Genomic DNA, 18,530 nt, shown 5'->3' with positions numbered 1-18,530 from the left:
TTATGGTTGAAGGAATCTAATTTCAATTTTAAGATTTCCTTTACCAGATTCAAAGGAAGTTCAGGCAAATACTTTTTAATCTACGCCCCTTACATTTATACTGATAACCCTCACTCTCAACTGCTGAGAATTCTTTCCAACATTTATATTTTAAATCCATTTTTTATTGATAATCACAACGTATCTCTTGGGTTAAAGTTTGGGAAGCACATACACACACACACTTATATTTCATTTTAATATCAGCTCTGATAGATATTATTTGCTTTGTTGAAAAAAAGATAAGAGCAAAACCTCAGATTTTATCAGAAGCCCCAGCCCTTCTCCAACTCTCTAGTATATTGAGTCATAAGTTTTTTTTTAAGTTAGAATTCATTTTTCTTTTTTTGTTTGAATGCTGCACATAGTTGCTTTGTGTTCTACTAAGCCTGTAAATAAGAAAGTGTTAGTTAATCAGTCGTGTCTGACTCTTTGCTACCCCATGCTCCTCCATTCATGGAATTCTCCAGGCAAGAATACTGGAATGGGTAGCCGTTCCCTTCTCCAGGGGATCTTCCTGACCCAGGGATCAAACCCAGGTCTCCTGCACTGCAGGTGGATTCTTGTCCATCTGAGCCACCAGGGAAGCTCTCCACTGAGCCTAGTGCCCAGGTATTTATGAAAAGAAACTGTTTGAAAAGTCAGAGATCCAAGGTATCATGCCTTTACCAAGCACAAGAAGAACAGAAGGGCAAAGTGAAGCAAAGACACAATGGTCTTCTCAAATGTATTAAAGTTGCTAAGCTAAAATTCTATCTTCTACGTATTTAGCTTAATATTTGCTAAGCTATCAAATAACATGAAAAATAGGAGAGTAGATTTGCCTATACTATTTGCCTACATACCTTTGTAGTATTTATCTTTTTATTCATCAGATCATTGGTTGCTTTTTATACACTCCTTGAAAATAAAAATTATTCCAGCTTTCATCAAAACTGGCAGTATTCTCCATAATGTGCAAAATTCTTTATGTTTACAAGGAAAAGCTTGTGAGAAAATCACTGAATTCAAAGATTACAGAATGAAAGGAGAGACTGTTTTAGAAATTTACTTATATCCACATTACTGACTTTTAAGTAAAGCAAAATTACATTCCTTTGAAAGAAATAGCCATATAAATAATACTATATTCATGTTATACAGAATAATGAACATATTGATCAAAATAATCAATTGTGATTTTGGTGTACCAAAATTAAGATGCTAAATGCTTTAATGTTTTCATCTTATAAAATTATTTAACATTCTTCACTAACTTTTCCTGAGAAGCTCCCAAAAATATATCTATTATACATCAGACAGTCCAATCCCTTAAAGATATAATTGTATCAGCTTTTATAAAATAATCCTATACTCTATAAATAAAAATGATTTTAAAATCTGTCCTCCATAGAACAAAGAACTTGTGAAATCCAAAAAAATTCTGTAGTTTAATAGTACTGTACTGATGCTAATTTCTTGGTTTGACAAATGTACCATGGTGATGTAAGATGTTACCACAAGGGGAAGCAGGGTGAAGGGTATACAGAAATTCTCTGTACTATCTTTTCAAGTCTTCTGCAGATTTAAAATTACTTAAAAATAAAAGTCTTTTAAGAAAATCATGCTTTGTATTTCAATGTAAGATTGGCAATTGGAGAAGAAAAACTTCTAAGATTTTATTTGGAACCTAATCATAAACACGCAATTAACAAAGAACATGTGTTCTCAATTGACTTCTGACATTAAGCCTATTTTATAGTTCTAGAGACCACACTAAGGCAAAGGGGTTACGCCTCCAACATGAGCACAGTATATTTGTATTCTCATTCAGACCACAACCTTTCAAAGTCTCTGTAAATCAACATCTATTTTCAATCACAGGAAAGTAAGATAAGCACTTATTTCCAGAATGGAATTATCCAAACCAGTAAAGCACTTTTTAATGCACATATTATGAAAATTATTCATGGAACAGAGCAGAATATTGAACTTACCTGTCTATGTCCATTATTTACATGAAAATTTTACATTCAAAACTACTATCTATCTTGACTCATGAGAATTTTGAAGACTTTGTGACCATCAGACATGTTATGTAATCCCATACTAATAGTGAAATCTCATTAGACCAAAGTGTAAGGGAGTTTATGTGTCTGCCCAGTGAAGAAATCCACTGTCAGCTCAAACCCAATGTGGAAATCACGCTTCCTAGCAATGAAGAACAAAGGAACCATATCCCTCCTCTCCATGTTAGCACAGAAGTAAACAAGAAAATGACCCTGCCCTGATGGAATGGAAAAATGCACAAATGAGAAAATGGCAAAAAAAAATTATATTCAAATAATAACAAATACAAACATTGTACAGCAACTCACAAAAAAAGCAACCCACAATACAGATGCAACACAGATGATGGAGGCATAAGAGATGAAATCTTCACTTTGAGTAACTGAAAATACAATGAAAATTCTCTGCAATTAGTAAAAAGAGTTCTGATAACAGGAGGGTTCTGATCCCAGCACAAATGGGGGACAAGACAGAAGAGCTCAGAGAGAAGAGGGCATGCAGAAACTGAACAACTAACAAACAGAAAAAAATGGGAACCAACCAGAACAGAAACAGTTCCCATGGTGGTGAGAGATACGAATTAAGTGTCAACCAAGAGTCATCAATTCCTAGCACGAGCAGCCAGAAATGAATCACCGAGTGCCCCAGTATATCATGTCCTGGTATAGCATTTGATGTTTTTGTTTAATACACTTGCACTTAAACCCATACTAGGTAAGTGAATGCAACTCACATTACACAGTAAGTGTTCTATCAGTGTCAGTACCTTTATTGTCTTAAACCTGAGTTAAGGAAACTCTCCAGGCTTTCATAATCCTGCCTGATCACTGGACAAAGGGACCACACTGCCAGTGTGTCCACTCTGTGCCTAGAGGCACGAGGTGAGCAGGCAAGTAAATCGGATGACGTGCCACTCACCCTTCGATATAGAAAGTTACTCTACCAAGCCTTGTTTCTGGGTGCTACAAACCAAATGTTACTCATTTCACCATATTTTACTTTTAACATGAAGTAGCGATCGTCACCATACTCACAGGAGTTCACAGGAGCATGAGAGTTTTCATTTTTAAAGAACTTTTTGAGATTTATTCATATTGAGGATTGCTTATCCAATATTATACTTAGTAACATCAGATATATATTAAAGATGTTATTTTATATAAATATTTCATAATTAAAAAGAAAAAGGACTCTATTGAAAGTTCTGAAATGTCATTTATATACATATTTACATTTGTATGTATATTTCTATGGGCTTCGCAGGTGGTGCAATGGTAAAGAACATACTGCTGATGCAGGAAAAGCAGGAGATGGGGATTCAATAAGATCCCCTGGCTGAAGAAACGGCAACCCATTCCAGTAATCTTACCTGGAAAATTCCATGGACAGAAGAGTCTGGCAGGCTATAGTCCATGGGATCACAAAGAGTCAGAAACAACTGAGCAATTGAGCACACACACACATATGTATAAATATATGCACACACAAAACATATATATTAGCTTTCACATTTGCTCTTCCAAGTCATTTTTCTGAAAATATTTTATTTTGGCTCTGCAGTCCTTCAAAGAGGCAACTAAAGTGTACTGCATCTTATCTTAGGTTTAATTACTCAATATAAAAATCACAAAGCTCTCTGCAGTATCACACTGAATAACAACTTGCAGTAATTCCACAGTTCATAAAAGTTGTATACTTTATTAAGATTTCAACATAAAATAATATTATTAAAGATTATTTTTTAAATATATTAAATCATAAATGTACTATATTATAGACTATAGTCCATTTCACAGGTCCCTAGAAGTTCTGAGCATGCATTGAAATAAAATGAACACTCATATCACTTTCTTCTTGCTTTAATGACTTGAGTTTAATTGTAAGCATCTAAAAACAATCTAGGTTTCACTTGAACTAAATTCAAATGAGAGGCCAGCAATGAAACAAGCAAGCATTTTTTAGCTAGAGGTCTGGTTTCAATGAACAAGTATAAAAACACTCATTCTTTAATTTCTTGAAGCATTTTTTTTAAAACCTAATGATTTAGTAAGGGCATTTGGCCTACTTTCCTAAAAGAAGTGTAGGTGCTCAGAAAATCAAACCATAACAAAACTGGGGGATATTTTAGTGAGAAGTAAAATCATTAGATTCTTCCAGATTAAAACTCACACTTGCCCAAAATATTTGCATATCTTCATAGTCCCCAAGAGGGAAGACCCTACCAGAAGGCGGAAGCAGAAGAACAAAAGAGGTCAAAACAGTAGATTCGTGAATTTTCTGAGCACTTGTCACTAGACTACAAGGAAACAGAAATGAACCAAACAATATAGTATTGAAATACCTTCCTCCTAGCATTGACACCTAGTATGAAACTTGAGAAACCTGTATGCAGGTCAGGAAGCAACAGTTAGAACTGGACATGGAACAACAGACTGGTTCCAAATAGGAAAAGAAGTACATCAAGGCTGTATATTGTCACCCTGCTTATTCAACTTATATGCAGAGTACATCATGAGAAACGCTGGGCTGGAAGAAGCACAAGCTGGAGTCAAGACTGCCAGGAGAAATATCAATCACCTCAGATATGCAGATGACACCACCCTTATGGCAGAAAGTGAAGAGGAACTAAAAAGCCTCTTGATGAAAGTAAAAGAGGAGAGTGAAAAAGTTGGCTTAAAGCTCAACATTCAGAAAACTAAGATCATAGCATCTGGTCCCATCACTTCATGGGAAATAGATGGGGAAACAGTAGAAACAGTGTCAGACTTTATTTTGGGGGGCTCCAAAATCACTGCAGATGGTGACTGCAGCCATGAAATTAAAAGACGCTTACCCCTTGGAAGGAAAGTTATGACCAACCTAGATAGCATATTCAAAAGCAGAGACATTACTTTGCCAAAAAGATCCATCTAGTCAAGGCTATGGTTTTTCCAGTGGTCATGTATGGATGTGAGAGTTGGACTGTGAAGAAGGCTGAGTGCCGAAGAATTGATGCTTTTGAACTGTGGTATTGGAGAAGACTCTTGAGAGTCCCTTGGACTGCAAGAAGATCCAACCAGTCCATTCTAAAGGAGATCAGTCCTGGGTGTTCATTGGAAGGACTGATGCTGAAGCTGAAACTCCAATACTTTGGCCACCTCATGGAAAGAGTTGACTCACTGGAAAAGACCCTGATGCTGGGAGGGATTGGGGGCAGGAGGAGAAGGGATGACAGAGGATGAGATGGCTGGATGGCATCAACAACTCAATGGACATGAGTTTGGGTAAACTCCAGGAGTTGGTGATGGACAAGGAGGCCTGGCGTGCTGCTATTCATGGGGTCGCAAAGAGTCAGACACAACTGAGCGACTAAACTGAACTGAACTGAATGAAAGGCAGACAGCAAACAAGATATTTTATTTACTGTTCTGATAGTGGCTAGGAAGAAGAATTTGAGAAGTAATTTTTCAAGCTGGACAGAAGGTTCAAATACAGTTAGAGAGATTGGGGCAAGTAAGGACAGGAACATCCATCCCCTTAACAACAATGATATGAAACTGAAAACAGGTTCTATTTGATGAGCTCATTCTGTGTTAGAAAGTATCTCACAAAGACCCCATTTAATTTTCTCAGCCCTGTAGGGGAAGGGGAAGGTAAGTTTCATTGTCTCAATTATTCAAAGGAAACTGAGGCTCAGAGTGTAAAAGGACTTCCTTAAACTCCAGTACTTTGGCCGCCTCATGCGAAGAGTTGACTCATTGGAAAAGACTCTGATGCTGGGAGGAATTGGGGGCAGGAGGAGGAGGGGACGACAGAAGATGAGATGGCTGGATGGCATCACTGACTCGATGGACGTAAGTCTGAGTGAACTCCAGGAGTTGGTGATGGACAGGGAGCCCTGACGTGCTGCAATTCATGGGGTCACAAAGAGTTGGACACAACTGAGCGACTGAACTGAGCTGAACTGAAGGTGCTACCACCTAGGTGATTAACCCTCTGTCAATGGTCTATACTGCATTGAACCCAGTAGGGATCATACACCCTCCCAACACAGTGAGAGGAATTTCCTGGGCCACTTTGACAACAGGGATGCACCAAGGCCATTTCCAGGAAACATCCCTAGAACCAGGACATCCTTCCTTTGATAACCTGGAAGGTGTAAAAGTAGGCATCTCTTGATTCTGGGATCCAGACAGGAAAATATCCCACCCCATGGTCCTAGAAACCCAAGCAAAACAGAAGCATCTCTTACAAATATACTTTGTCAAAAAGAGATCAAGTCAAATTATTTCAAAATACAATATAATTTCATTTTGAGATAAAAAGCTTAGAGAGCAGAGCAGTGAGCACCTTCTATCTCTTTTATTAAATATTTTCTTTATGGAAAATTAATCTGGCCAAGACAGCTTCCTGTATCTGCCATCATACATTGAAACAAGAACTTTTCTTTCTCCTACCATCTCCTCCAAAACTGGACCACTGGATGAGCCCAGTAGGTAACTGAATAACCTTTGGGGTTTTCTTTTCTTCTTATAAAGCCATTGTGCTGCACACATCTCAGCAACGTGGCTGTCTTCTGTCTATCAAAAGCAGCTCTATAAAATCAAAATACAATGTAAAAGATGACCTCAAGCAAGGTTCTGTGGTTTGGCTCTAAAAGAGGTGGCTGTGCTGAGCACGTAGTTTCACCCCCAGCCCATGGTTCCGGCTCCCTGAGAGCTTTTGCAGGACTGCAGTGAAGTAAGGAGTTACAGTAAATGAAAAGAGATAGGAAAGGGGGAGCGGGAGAGAGCGAGATTGCAATTTCCTTGTGTGCACTGAGCCTGAGCATTTTCCATTTCAACTAAATATGAAGAATCATGGCCTTGTTTTAAGGATTTAAGAAAAAGAAGACAGTTTAAAACCAAATGCCTGCTCTCTGCTATGGCAGTTCCATTGGCAGGCTGTAATTTGTCAGTGAGAGGTAATGGAAATGCAGTTATGTTTGTGAAATCCATGGGCTGTTTATCAGCTAGGTAAAGCCCAGAGATACAGGGAGCAGCAAATCTTTATGTCTGAGAAAAGTCTTTCAACTCAGTAAAAGAAAAATTCCCACCATTTTAATATAAAATATAGTTGCATTTCATTTTTCTGTAGATTATTCTGAAGCCAAGGGAAGAGGTTAGTGGAAGAAAAGAAAGGATCTGTAGGACGATAGGCATGTCTCACAGCACGTACAGAAGGAACATGAATGAACATTTCTCAAAAAGAGACACTTCTATTCATGCCCTGACGTATCTTTAGCCCATAATTTGGAGCCAAATACCACAAATGACAGTTCTGAGCAAATCACTCCTTTGATACTAGGATTGCATCAACCAAAAACCTTCTTTGGGAAGAAAAAGGCATTGTAATCAATGCAGGCAATAATTTGTTATACTTGGGGTTTTTTCTTGTCATTGTTGGCTTTTCTGGAAGAATCAAGCTCACAGTAAAACCTCACTCCTATCTGAAAGTATTAAATGAGCATTCACTAGTTTTGTAGTGAGAAATAATGTACATAGATATTAATGTGATAGGCTCCTTAAGAGCCATGTAAAGCAAATTCTGAAAATTGCTTCTTTATTCACAGATATTGGTATTTACTTCTGATTTCCAGTTTCTAGGCTGTATGTTTTACTCTGAGATACAATCTTACATCATCTTTTCAATGTCAGTATGTCAGTCTTCGATTAAATCAACAACGATGAAACCAGAGCTTATTTAGTAATAAACAGAAGGAACATGCACAGACTACAAAAACACCATGTAAATACATCTCAGAATACAGCAGCACTAAATTTCCATTTCAGCACATCTTGCAACCACACTGCATAATACTAAAGAAACTGGAGTGAAATGGCATTTCAGACCAGGGTTTCCCTGTGAGGTTTCCATCTTGATCAGTGTCTGCACTGTTTAAATGAAAAGAGGAAAACACATAAGTCATGAGCATTTCTCCAACTTAAACATCCCTTACTGGTATTTCATTCTCTGTAATCTCAAGTGAGCTTCAAAAGCAAATCCAGCCATCAGCATCCGGCCACACGAGTAGCAGACCACTGCAGCTTTCTATCTTCTGATTTGGAGGGGAAGGAATACGTGCTCCCTGGACTTTCACAATTTTACCAAGCTCTTAAAAGTACCGGGGTATTTCTCCTTCACAGGATCCTTGTCAGGATTCAAGGCAGGAATCCCCCTAAAGAGCATCACAGAGCACTGCACACATAGCAAGCGCTCGTTAAATCATGTGTCATTCTTGGTATCATCATAATTAGTGACTTTTCTAGTTATTTTCTCTAAGCCGTAATTTATCATTCAATATGTTGTAGCACACCCAGAGAAAGACTGCAGCAAAGAAAACTGCAATGACTTTTAGGGGACTTGAATTCAGATTTTGGCTTCATCATTTAATAGGAACATGACTTTGGTTAAGTTACCATAACTCACTGAGATTCAGTTTACTTTCCCATGCAATGGAGTAGATAATACTTATTTCATAGGCTTGGTGTCAGGATTAGATAATAAATCTCCCCACCCAAGATACAGTATAGCAGACAGATATAAAGAATGGAAACTGAGTACAAATGCTAAGGCTGCCAACCACTGTGTAACCTTGGAATTCTTTATCTCTCTATGACTTAGTTTCCTTAACTGTAAAATGGGCATAATAAAAGCGAATGTGCCTAATACAGGTGTGGTGATGACTTGATGATTTATAAATAACTTCCAGAAATGTGTCTGGAAGGCAGCAAGTATGAGTTATGATAGCTGCCTTTTTTTTTTTTTAGTAATGAGATACTTATGGAGCAACTACTGTGTGTATGTCACTATGTTAGTCACTGAGGACACAAAACACAGACATGATCCCTGCACCCATGAAATTTAAGAGTCTAAAGAGGAGATAAACACTAATCCAATAATCACACAGATCCATGTTTACTTATGAACTGAGATATGTGCTTAGAAGCATGGGAAGTTTTATGAAAGCATAATTAAACAGGGGAATCCTCACTGGAGAAGAGGCATTTGAGCTGAAAGCTGAAGGACGAGGCATTAATCAGGCAAAGAGGACTGGGGAGATGGATGAGGGAAAAGGAGTTGTATATACAGAGGTCTTGTGGTGAGAAAGCATCCTACGCTATAGAAAATGACTAGAAAATGCAGGAAGACAGAGCAGAGTAGGAGCTGAGGCCTGGTGCCACACCATGAAGGGCTTGGGGACCAGGCTGAGGATTTAGGATTTTATCCTAAGAGATAAGGAAACTTCAGGAATTTAAGCATTGGAAGGCAAGAGGTGGTGACATGATCAGATTTGCATCTTAGGTTTGCAAGATTTGCATCTTGATGACTGATATGATTTGGATATAGGCATAAGTATATTTGGGAGGGGGTAGTTTCCCAGATTCCCAGGTAAAGAATCCACCTGCCAATGCAAGAGACAAAAGAGACTTGGGTTTGATCCCTGGGTCGGGAAGAGATCCCCTGGAGGAGAGCATGGCAACCCACTCCAGTATTCTTGCCTAGAGAATCCCATGGACACAGCAGCCTGGTGGGCTATAGGGTCCATAGGGTCACAAACAGTTGGACATGACTGAAGCAACTTAGCACACATGCACATATTTGGGAGACCAGTTAGGAAGCTGTGGCAAATGACTCTAGAGCTGGTGATGGAGATGGAATAAATGGGAACATTTACTGAATTTAGTCTGGGATCTGCGAGTATGCATGGTGGCAGTCAGCACCCTTTCTTTTGCCTGTCATTGCTTGGCATGGTTTTCCTGTACCTAAAACAAGGACACAGATACAGACAGACATGTATGATCACCTGTAGGGTGGGATGTGACCTAAGGATGATCTGGGTCAGAAAAAAAGAGTAGATGACCAGAGTAAGCTGCAGCAAGTGCTTCTGAGGGTGAGCTTTCATGTGAACTCCCCAGACCAACCCCAGCCCAGGTAGAGCAGAGAGCTACCCTGTCACTCAGGAATCCTGCAGACACAGGGGACTCTAGAATGCTGAAGCTGTTCAGCTCCTGACTGCTGCCTCTTTGCAAAGTCACTTCAGTCATGTCCAACTCTTTGTGACCCTATGGGCTGTGACCCACATGTCCATGGGAGTCTCCAGGCAAGAATACTGGAGTAGGTTGCCATTTCCTCCTCCAGGGGATCTTCCCAGGGATCAAACTCACTCATGTCTCCTATGTATCTTGTATTGGCAGGTGGGTTCTTTACCACTAGCACCACCTGGGAAGCCCTTTGCTACCTGGCAACTTTATTTTCTTGGGCTCCAAAATCAGTGCAGATGGCAATTGCAGCCATGAAATTAAAAGAAGCTTGCTCCTTGGAAGAAAAGATATGACAAATCTAGACAGCATATTAAAAAGCAGAGACAACACTCTGCCAACAAAGGTCTGTCTAGTCAAAGCTATGGTTTTTCCAGTAGTCATGTATGGATGTGAGAGCTGGACCATGAAGAAGGCTGAGCACCAAAGAATTGATACTTTCGAACTGTGGTGTTGGAGAAGACTCTTGAGAGTCCCTTGGACTGCAAGGAGATCAAACTAGTCAATCCTAAAAGAAATCAACCCTGAATATTCATTGGAGAACAGATGCTGAAGCTGAAGCTCCAATACTTTGGCCATCTGACACAAAGAGCCTGATTCATTGGAAAAGACCATGATGCTGGGGAAGATTGAAGGCAGGAGGAGAAGGGGATTACAGAGGATGGGATGGTTGGATGCATCACCAACTCGATGGACATGAGTTTGAGCAAGCTCTGGGAGATGGTGAAGAGACAGGGAAGCTTGGCATGCTGTATTCCCTGGGTTCACAAAAAGTCAGACAAGACTAAGTGACTGAACAAGAGCAACAAAAAGAAATCAGCCCTGATCTACCTAAGATCCACTCTGAAGTCTAAGTCACAGATGAACTGAAAAGTCATCTATCAATGTTTGATGTTAATTATACCTAATTTTTGCCAGAAAAAAGCTTCACATCATAACGCATGAACAGGATCTGGTAGATCTTCTTCTCGGTTACAGAGAATAGATCAAGTGTCTCCTTTAGTTTCTGTAGATGCTGACTTGTAGCCATAGAATACCATTTCTAAGCCTGACTCTGTGGTGAGGTTTGTTTTCTTTTACTCTGGGGTTAACTGGTGGCAATTATCTGTTACTTAACCCTGACTTTCAAAACACAGATCCTCCCTCAACAAAGATCAAACGTTTATTGAGCACGTACTATATACCATGCCTATGTCAGCTGCAGGGGACCAGTGAATAAGCTGCCCAGCCCCAGTATCAAGGATCAGCAGATTAATGGAAATGACAGATATAAACCCGTTAATTACAACCGGATATAAAAGTGTTAAGTCGTTCAGTCATGTCTGACACTTTGTGACCCCATGGACTGTAGACTGCCAGGCTCCTTTTTCCATGGGATTTCCCAAACAAGAATACTGGAATAGATAGCCATTCCCTTCTCCAGGGGATATTCCTGATACAGGGATTGAACCCAGACCTTCTGTATTGCAGGCAGATTCTTTACCATCTGAGCCACCACGGAAGCCTACAACAGGATATGTAAGTGCTAAAATAAGGGCATGAATAAACTGTGGAAATCTAGAGCTAAGTACAATTAATTGCAGTCTGGGGTGGTACATAAAATCTCCACAGAATTTGTTACAAAACACAATAAAAATTAGCCTTTCAATTAACAGCTTCCTTCTGGCATTTTGTTCTTATCCTTTAACCTCATTGCAATTGCCTCATAGTTCTTGCACTATATTATTAATAGAAATGTTTCCCCTCATTATCCAGTGACTTTGTTACATAGACAATTGTGTTCTGGAAGATGCTTGAGAACTTCTTTAACTGATAAAAGAATTAACCTTTTAGACTAAAGCAGCCATTTCCTTCTGGGCAAAACACTCAGGAATTTTGATTGCTTAGGAAATTCAGAACATTGATTTTGTATGAGTATATATATAGCCTAGCAAATAACTACTCATAAGAGTGAGATTTTATTATAGTTAAAGAATTAAAGAACAACAACCCTCATAATCATGCTTATGAAATATTTGAATCTCAATTTTTCTAGTTCCCAAAGAATAGAAATGTCACACAAAATCTTTGGGGTCCAGGGCCACATCTACAGGAACGGAAGCAGAAGCCATGTGAATATGATGACTTGAGGACTATGGAAAAACTATCAACCCAAAAAATATCTTCCTCAGGGATTACGGTACTTGGTTATTTTGTCGTTGTTCAGCTGCTAAGTCACATCTAACTCTTTATGACCCCATGTACTGCAGCACACTAGGCTTCCCTGTCCTTCACTATCTCTCTGAGTTTGCTCAAACTCATGTCCACTGAGTCAGTGATACCACCCAACTATCTCATCCTCTATCACCCCCTTCTCTTCCTTCCCTCAATCTTTCCCAGCATCAGGGTCTTTTCTGATGAGTCAGCTCTTTGCATCAAGTGGGTTATTGGTGGGAATGCAAAAGTGATGTCCCCTGACATTCTATAGCTAAGAAATGAATTAAATTTAAGAACACATGAATTGGGGGATTTATGGTACAAATGGATGGGAGATTCATACTTTGGGTTCTTGGGAAAGATTGTCCTTCCTTTAATCTATCCCTCCCCATAGCATATAGAATAGAATCCAAGCATTCTAAGTGCCAACCTACATTCAATGAGTTGTATCCCACCTTCCCCATAACAAAGCCTTCACTCCAACCAGATGAGCACAGTCACTGTTCTCAGTTCGTTCTTTCCTCTTTCCCTCCCAGTGGAGATTGGAGCAGGCAGAAATTCTGTTGGAGGTAGCTGCAGAATTGGCTCCATTATGTGAGGGATGTTTCCAGCACCATACAGTGAGTTCCAAAGTCCCAAATCATATTATCAATAATCAAATTAGCAACTGAAGAAAGAGTAATCTCAGAAATAAACATCTAGGAATAGACACCCGATGCGAGGTAATGAGTTAAAACAACAGGTAGCCTTCCTGAGGGATCCAGATGCTGTGCCTTCAAAGGCATTTCAGAATGGATCAGGCTTTCTTTTTAATTAATTTTTATTGGAGTGTAGTTGCTTTACTGTGTTGTGTTAGTTTCTGCTGTACAGCAAATATATCAGCTTCCCAGGTGGTGCTGGTGATTAAGAACCCACCTGCCAATGCAGGAGACATAAGGGACGTGGGTTCAATCCCTGAGTCAGGAAGATCCCCCAGTGGAGGGCATGGCAACCCACCCCTGTATTCTTGTCTGCAGAATCCTATGGATAGAGGAGCCTGGTGGGCTACAGTCCATCAGGTCACAAGGAATCGGACATGACTGAAGTGACTTAGCACGCATATATATGTATCCCCTCTTTTTTGGATTTCCTTCTCATTTAGGTCACCACTAGCACTGGGTAGAGTTCCCTGAGCTATATAGTAGGTTCTCATTAGTAGTGTATATATGTCAATTCCACTCTCCCAATTCATCTCACCTCCAAGCTTTACTGTGAAAATGGCATGCTAACCAAAGATCTAGTTAACCTAATCTTTGTTACCAAATGAGAGATGATAGCATAATAATAACAACAATAATTGTTGTTGTTCAGTCGCCCAGGTGTGTCTGACTCTTTGCAACCCCATGGACTGCAACATGCCAGGCCTTCCTGTCCAATAGCTAACATTTATTTACCACTTGCAGTGCACCAGGCACAATTTTAAATGCTTTACATGTATTGATCCACTTAATCCTCGAGGAACCTTCTGAAGTAGGTAATGTTTATTATGTTCACATTATAGATGAGAAAAATGAGGTCAGAGGTTGAGCAACTTGCTCCAAACCACACAATTCCTAAGTAGTAGACTCGGAATTCGACTTCAGGCTATATAATTTAAGAATCTATGCTCTTAACTCAGTAGCCAGGAAACATCAGACTATAGGTAGGACTATGTACATGAAGTAAATCTTGATGCTTCAGGTTTTCTGGGATATAAATATTTACGGAATAAAAATCAAGAAGAGGTATAGGCTTATTTTTTTATACTTGCTGAAATATTCACTTTATCCAACCAAAATACAAAGGACAAAAAGCCTTCCTACCAAATACATCTTCAGACACAGGAAAGATGAGCAAACGCCTTGGCCCAAATTACCATAAAGTTTAAAGAATTGATCACATTTTTCTCCAAAAGTCTAGACAAAAGATGTACACTCTGACCTATAAAATTTACTATGAATTTATCCCATTTGGCAAATATCTTAATCTGAAGGAAACTAATTGGTTTTTAGAAGACTTTTCACAGAAAGAAAATATGAAATTTTATTGCACCTTACATTTCCCTCAGTAGTCCTAAACATGAATCATAATAATCCATTTGTAACATGAATCCTGCACTTGCTTGTTTCTAAGTTATGCAATGGAATAATATGCATCTATTAAAAGCAGCTTTACAAACAGTTTTTATTAAGAGATTAAAGAGTCTTATACTATAGTTTTAAGTGAAAAATGACACAAAAGTTTATATTTAGTGTGAATACATGGCTGGGAATACATTTTCACAGGAAATAAGCTAGCAGAAAACAGTAATGTTAATAAAACAGTTGTCTTTGGTGGCATGTTGGGATTTTTTTTCTTTATGCTCTTATGTATTTCTATCTCTTAAGATTGCACATCTCTATGTTTGTAAGAAAAGAAAGTAAAACTTTAAAGTAAATATGAACAAGAAAGTCATTAGCAATCCAAGTTCTGTTTCTACACTCAGCCCTTTTAAGGAACATTTTACCATCTAGTTAAGAAAATTCTCTTTGAACCAGTCACCAGATGTAAGTTTACCTTTATGAGACCTCTCAGCATTTTATAGACAACCACTAATCCAGAATAATAAACATTCTTTCTCTTGGGGGGAAAACATTTTTTCTTTAATTGAGAAGAAATAAAATGGGCTTGTGGACTACGTTTGAATCCTGGTTGAAATACTTCAGCAAATTAGTTAAGCTCTCTGAGCCTCAGCTTTCCCACATGTAAAAAAGTTGCTGTTAGGATTAATTCAATAGCAACAGTCAAGGGGCTAGCTCAGGTGACTGCAGCCCCAGATCATGTCTGCCTAAAACTGCACTGCTAGTTTCTTTCCTCAGCCCTTAAACCTAGTACAGCATCCAATATTGGAAGGAAATACAAGTGAATTTCACATGAGAACTTCATTTTAGATTCACCTAAAATACCAGGGACTCCAAAAGTAAGGTATAGAGAAAAGTCAAGACTATTTTCCCATCAACATGCTTATCATTCTTGTCAATATAGAATGATTGCAGTTCTTAAATGAGTGTTTAACTCTCTGAAGAAGAATGAAAAATTAATTTACTTAATTTTAAACATATTTTTCATAAGATAATGTGTTAAATTTACCCATCTTGCTTATCTTGGGGCTTCCCTTGTGGCTCAGGTGGTAAAGAATCCGCCTGCAATGCAGGAGACCCGGGTTCGATCCCTGGATTAGGAATAGCCCCTAGAAAAGGAAATGGCAATCCACCCCAGCATTCTCGCCTGGAGAATCCATGGACAGAGGAGCCTGGCAGGCTATAGCCCATGGGGTCACAAAAAGTTGGACACAACTGAGTGACTAATACTTTCACTCTCTTGCTTATCCTATCTTCTGTCTGTCTGTTTTTTCTTATTTTTTTCCTTATATTATTTTTGACAAATGGGGAATTCATTAGCTACTTTATTAAACACCCAAAATACTAAGTATTTTCTTATAACTGGATAGTCAATCAGGCACAATTTTATCTAGAAGGTTAAAATATATTATAATTCATATATGTAAAGAAATATATCAAAGAAAAGTCTTCTGCTTAGTATGAATGTTTAGTAGAATGGGTTAGAACTCTCATGTGATACTTCAAACAGGCATTTTCTCTTCAAAAACATTTACAATCTTTTTCATCTCCTGACCTTCAAAGTTTCCTTAATAGCATTCTATTCCTCATAATATAGTTATTTTAACTGGTTTTACAGATCATAAGTCCTTCTTACCTAGTATCAGTGACAGGACAAATATGAAAAAGGATTAGATGTGTATAACAGATTTTATCATAAGAATGTCATTTGTATAAGCATTCATTATTTTTATGTTTGTGGAGTTGGTAACTCTTCTCTCTGCCTTGATAATTCCCACTTTTTTAAGATTTTATATACAAGTAGCACCCATTTTCTGAACTCCCACTCCTGCTCTCAACTCACCACCTCAGATGAAGTTGGGAGCTCTAATTATGTCTTTTCATTAAACACTAAGGTTTTTCCTTTTTACTTCATACCACTATCCCTACAGTAACTAAACCATTACTAGTTAGTTCAGTTCAGTTCAGTTGCTCAGTCGTGTCCGACTCTTTGCGACCCCATGAATCGCAGTACACCCCCTGTCCATCACCAACTCCCGGAGTTCACTCAGACTCATGTCCATCGAGTCGGTGATGCTATCCAGCCTCCACTTAATGTCTGTCCATCTGAATAAACTATGATTTCAATGGAATAAGGTACACTTGTCTTACTCACCTTTGTAGCCCAGGTCTCCTGTGGTATCTGACCTGTACAAGATGCTCACTGAACAATTACTGAAGAAATGGATGAAGGAAGCCTTCACTTGGTGCCATAGAAACACCCAGTTTTATCCTTTCAGTTTAGGGTAAAACAGCCTGAATCTCAAGGGCCCGTTTAGAATCAACTGTACTCAACTCACTGTATAATTTAGTAAAAATATGACAAGGAACCATTCAGCTTCTAGTAAATATCTATGCCAAAATAAACAATGTTTGGCTGCAATTCACACAAATTTTTGTATTACCAAAGATTGTTTACAACTGCAGAATTGGTAGCAAAAGATGCTTTCTAAATCCAGATGTGGACAGGCAACTGCTTTATCAGGTGTTTTTTTTTTCTCTTGAAAATTTACTATGAGAATTAATGGAATCTCTACTTCCAGACATGACAAGGGCTATTTCTTATAGCTATCAGAAAGATCATATGCAATGAAGATGAAGTATATTATGAAACATGAACACAATTAAAATCAGAAATATGGAAGTTCTCTAGTGAAGTAGGGTCGGAGGCTCAAAGTTGCTCTAAACCCCACAACAATAAACAAGCTCAGACAGCCAACATGATCACTTTTATATGGAGCAGAGTGAGCATTTTGAGCTGATAGAATGTTCACCGTGGAGGAACATCTAGGTTTATACATTACAAACAGTGTAATTCAGGTTACTCTACTTGCCTTCTGAAGTCATGAAAAACAGCTTCATTCTGGGACAGGCCTGGTGTCAAGTGGACAGCTTAAACTCCCACTGTGTGCTAAAAAGGAAATAATGAGAACACAGGAGTGAAAAGCAAAGCTGCAAACCCTCATTACAGCAGGCACCAGACAGTTATCAAAAAGTTATACCAAACGATTTGAGACAATAACATAGGATTTTTCCTAACTTTGCTCAACAAATAATTATAGACTTTTATGTGCCAGGCATTGAGCATGGCTTTAGTGACAAAGACAGGCTTACATCTTCACTGAATTTACAAAATGTCTTCTGAAATACAAGCAAGCAGCACTAATTTCTAAAGAGCGTTGGTGAATGCTGTTTACTTGCTTGTCATTAATGAATTGCAAAAATGGCATGCCATGTGTCCCAGTCACTTAGAAAACTTTTCAAGAGTTGACATATGAGTGATCCAAATGATAAAGACTAAAAGAGTCCAAAACAGAGGCCACTCAAGACAGCAAGGTGGGGACGTTGTCATATTAGAGGTGGGGCTTGAGCCGGGATTTGAAAGAATAGAAAAGAAGGGAAAAGGGAGGAGGGAATATGACCTTGAGTAGAAGAGTGAATTGGACCGTGAGGCTGTGAGGAAAAAGAAGTGTAAGCAGGAGTCCTGATGGCATCAAGGAGAAAGGTGGGTTTGACTGACTCTTCAAATACCTTATACTTTACACTGTAAAGTTCTGAGCTTTCAGAGGAAAAGGTTGAAGAAGTCTCTGCATTAGAAAAACTAATCTGGTAGTAGTTTCTAAAATCTAGCTTGAAAAGTGGTGCCAGCTGGTTTAATTAGAATCTTCTGGGGCACTTTATGAATACCACAGATCCCAGGTCCTGCATGCCCTCATTCCTAGAAATATAGACTATAACTGAGAATGGATTTTTTTTTTTAACTAGTATCTTAAGTGATTTCCTATGTGATTCTGAAGCACAGCCAGGTTTGGGAAGAGCTGCTACCACAAGATGAAATGAAAGTTCTGACTGCACTGGCTTAGGAAAAGTGACCAGGGCCAGGCCTAGAGAGAGTTTAGCTTCCCTGAAAGACAGGCAGACTGCCCAATTTCAGTCAAACCTATGAGGTCTAATTGACATCTGGAAATATTTGTAGGAACTTTTGACCCCAAAAAGTACATTACTCTCA

General features: G+C 38.7%; 1 long non-coding RNA gene across 1 annotated transcript in view; it reads right to left on the bottom strand.

Annotated features, from left to right (window-relative positions):
* Window positions 1-5,181: 5,181 nt before the first annotated feature.
* Window positions 5,182-18,530, bottom strand: part of LOC139184917 (uncharacterized) — a 58,752-nt gene continuing 45,403 nt past the window's right edge. Inside the window, exon 3 of the long non-coding RNA XR_011568455.1 lies at window positions 5,182-17,432. This is a non-coding gene — a long non-coding RNA (uncharacterized lncRNA). The remainder of the gene's footprint in view (window positions 17,433-18,530) is intronic.

Source organism: Bos indicus, chromosome 9 (genome assembly GCF_029378745.1).
Source record: "Bos indicus isolate NIAB-ARS_2022 breed Sahiwal x Tharparkar chromosome 9, NIAB-ARS_B.indTharparkar_mat_pri_1.0, whole genome shotgun sequence".
Lineage (NCBI taxonomy): Eukaryota > Metazoa > Chordata > Mammalia > Artiodactyla > Bovidae > Bos > Bos indicus.
Note: the sequence above shows the minus strand (reverse complement) of the source record. Positions and strands in the feature narration are given on the sequence as shown.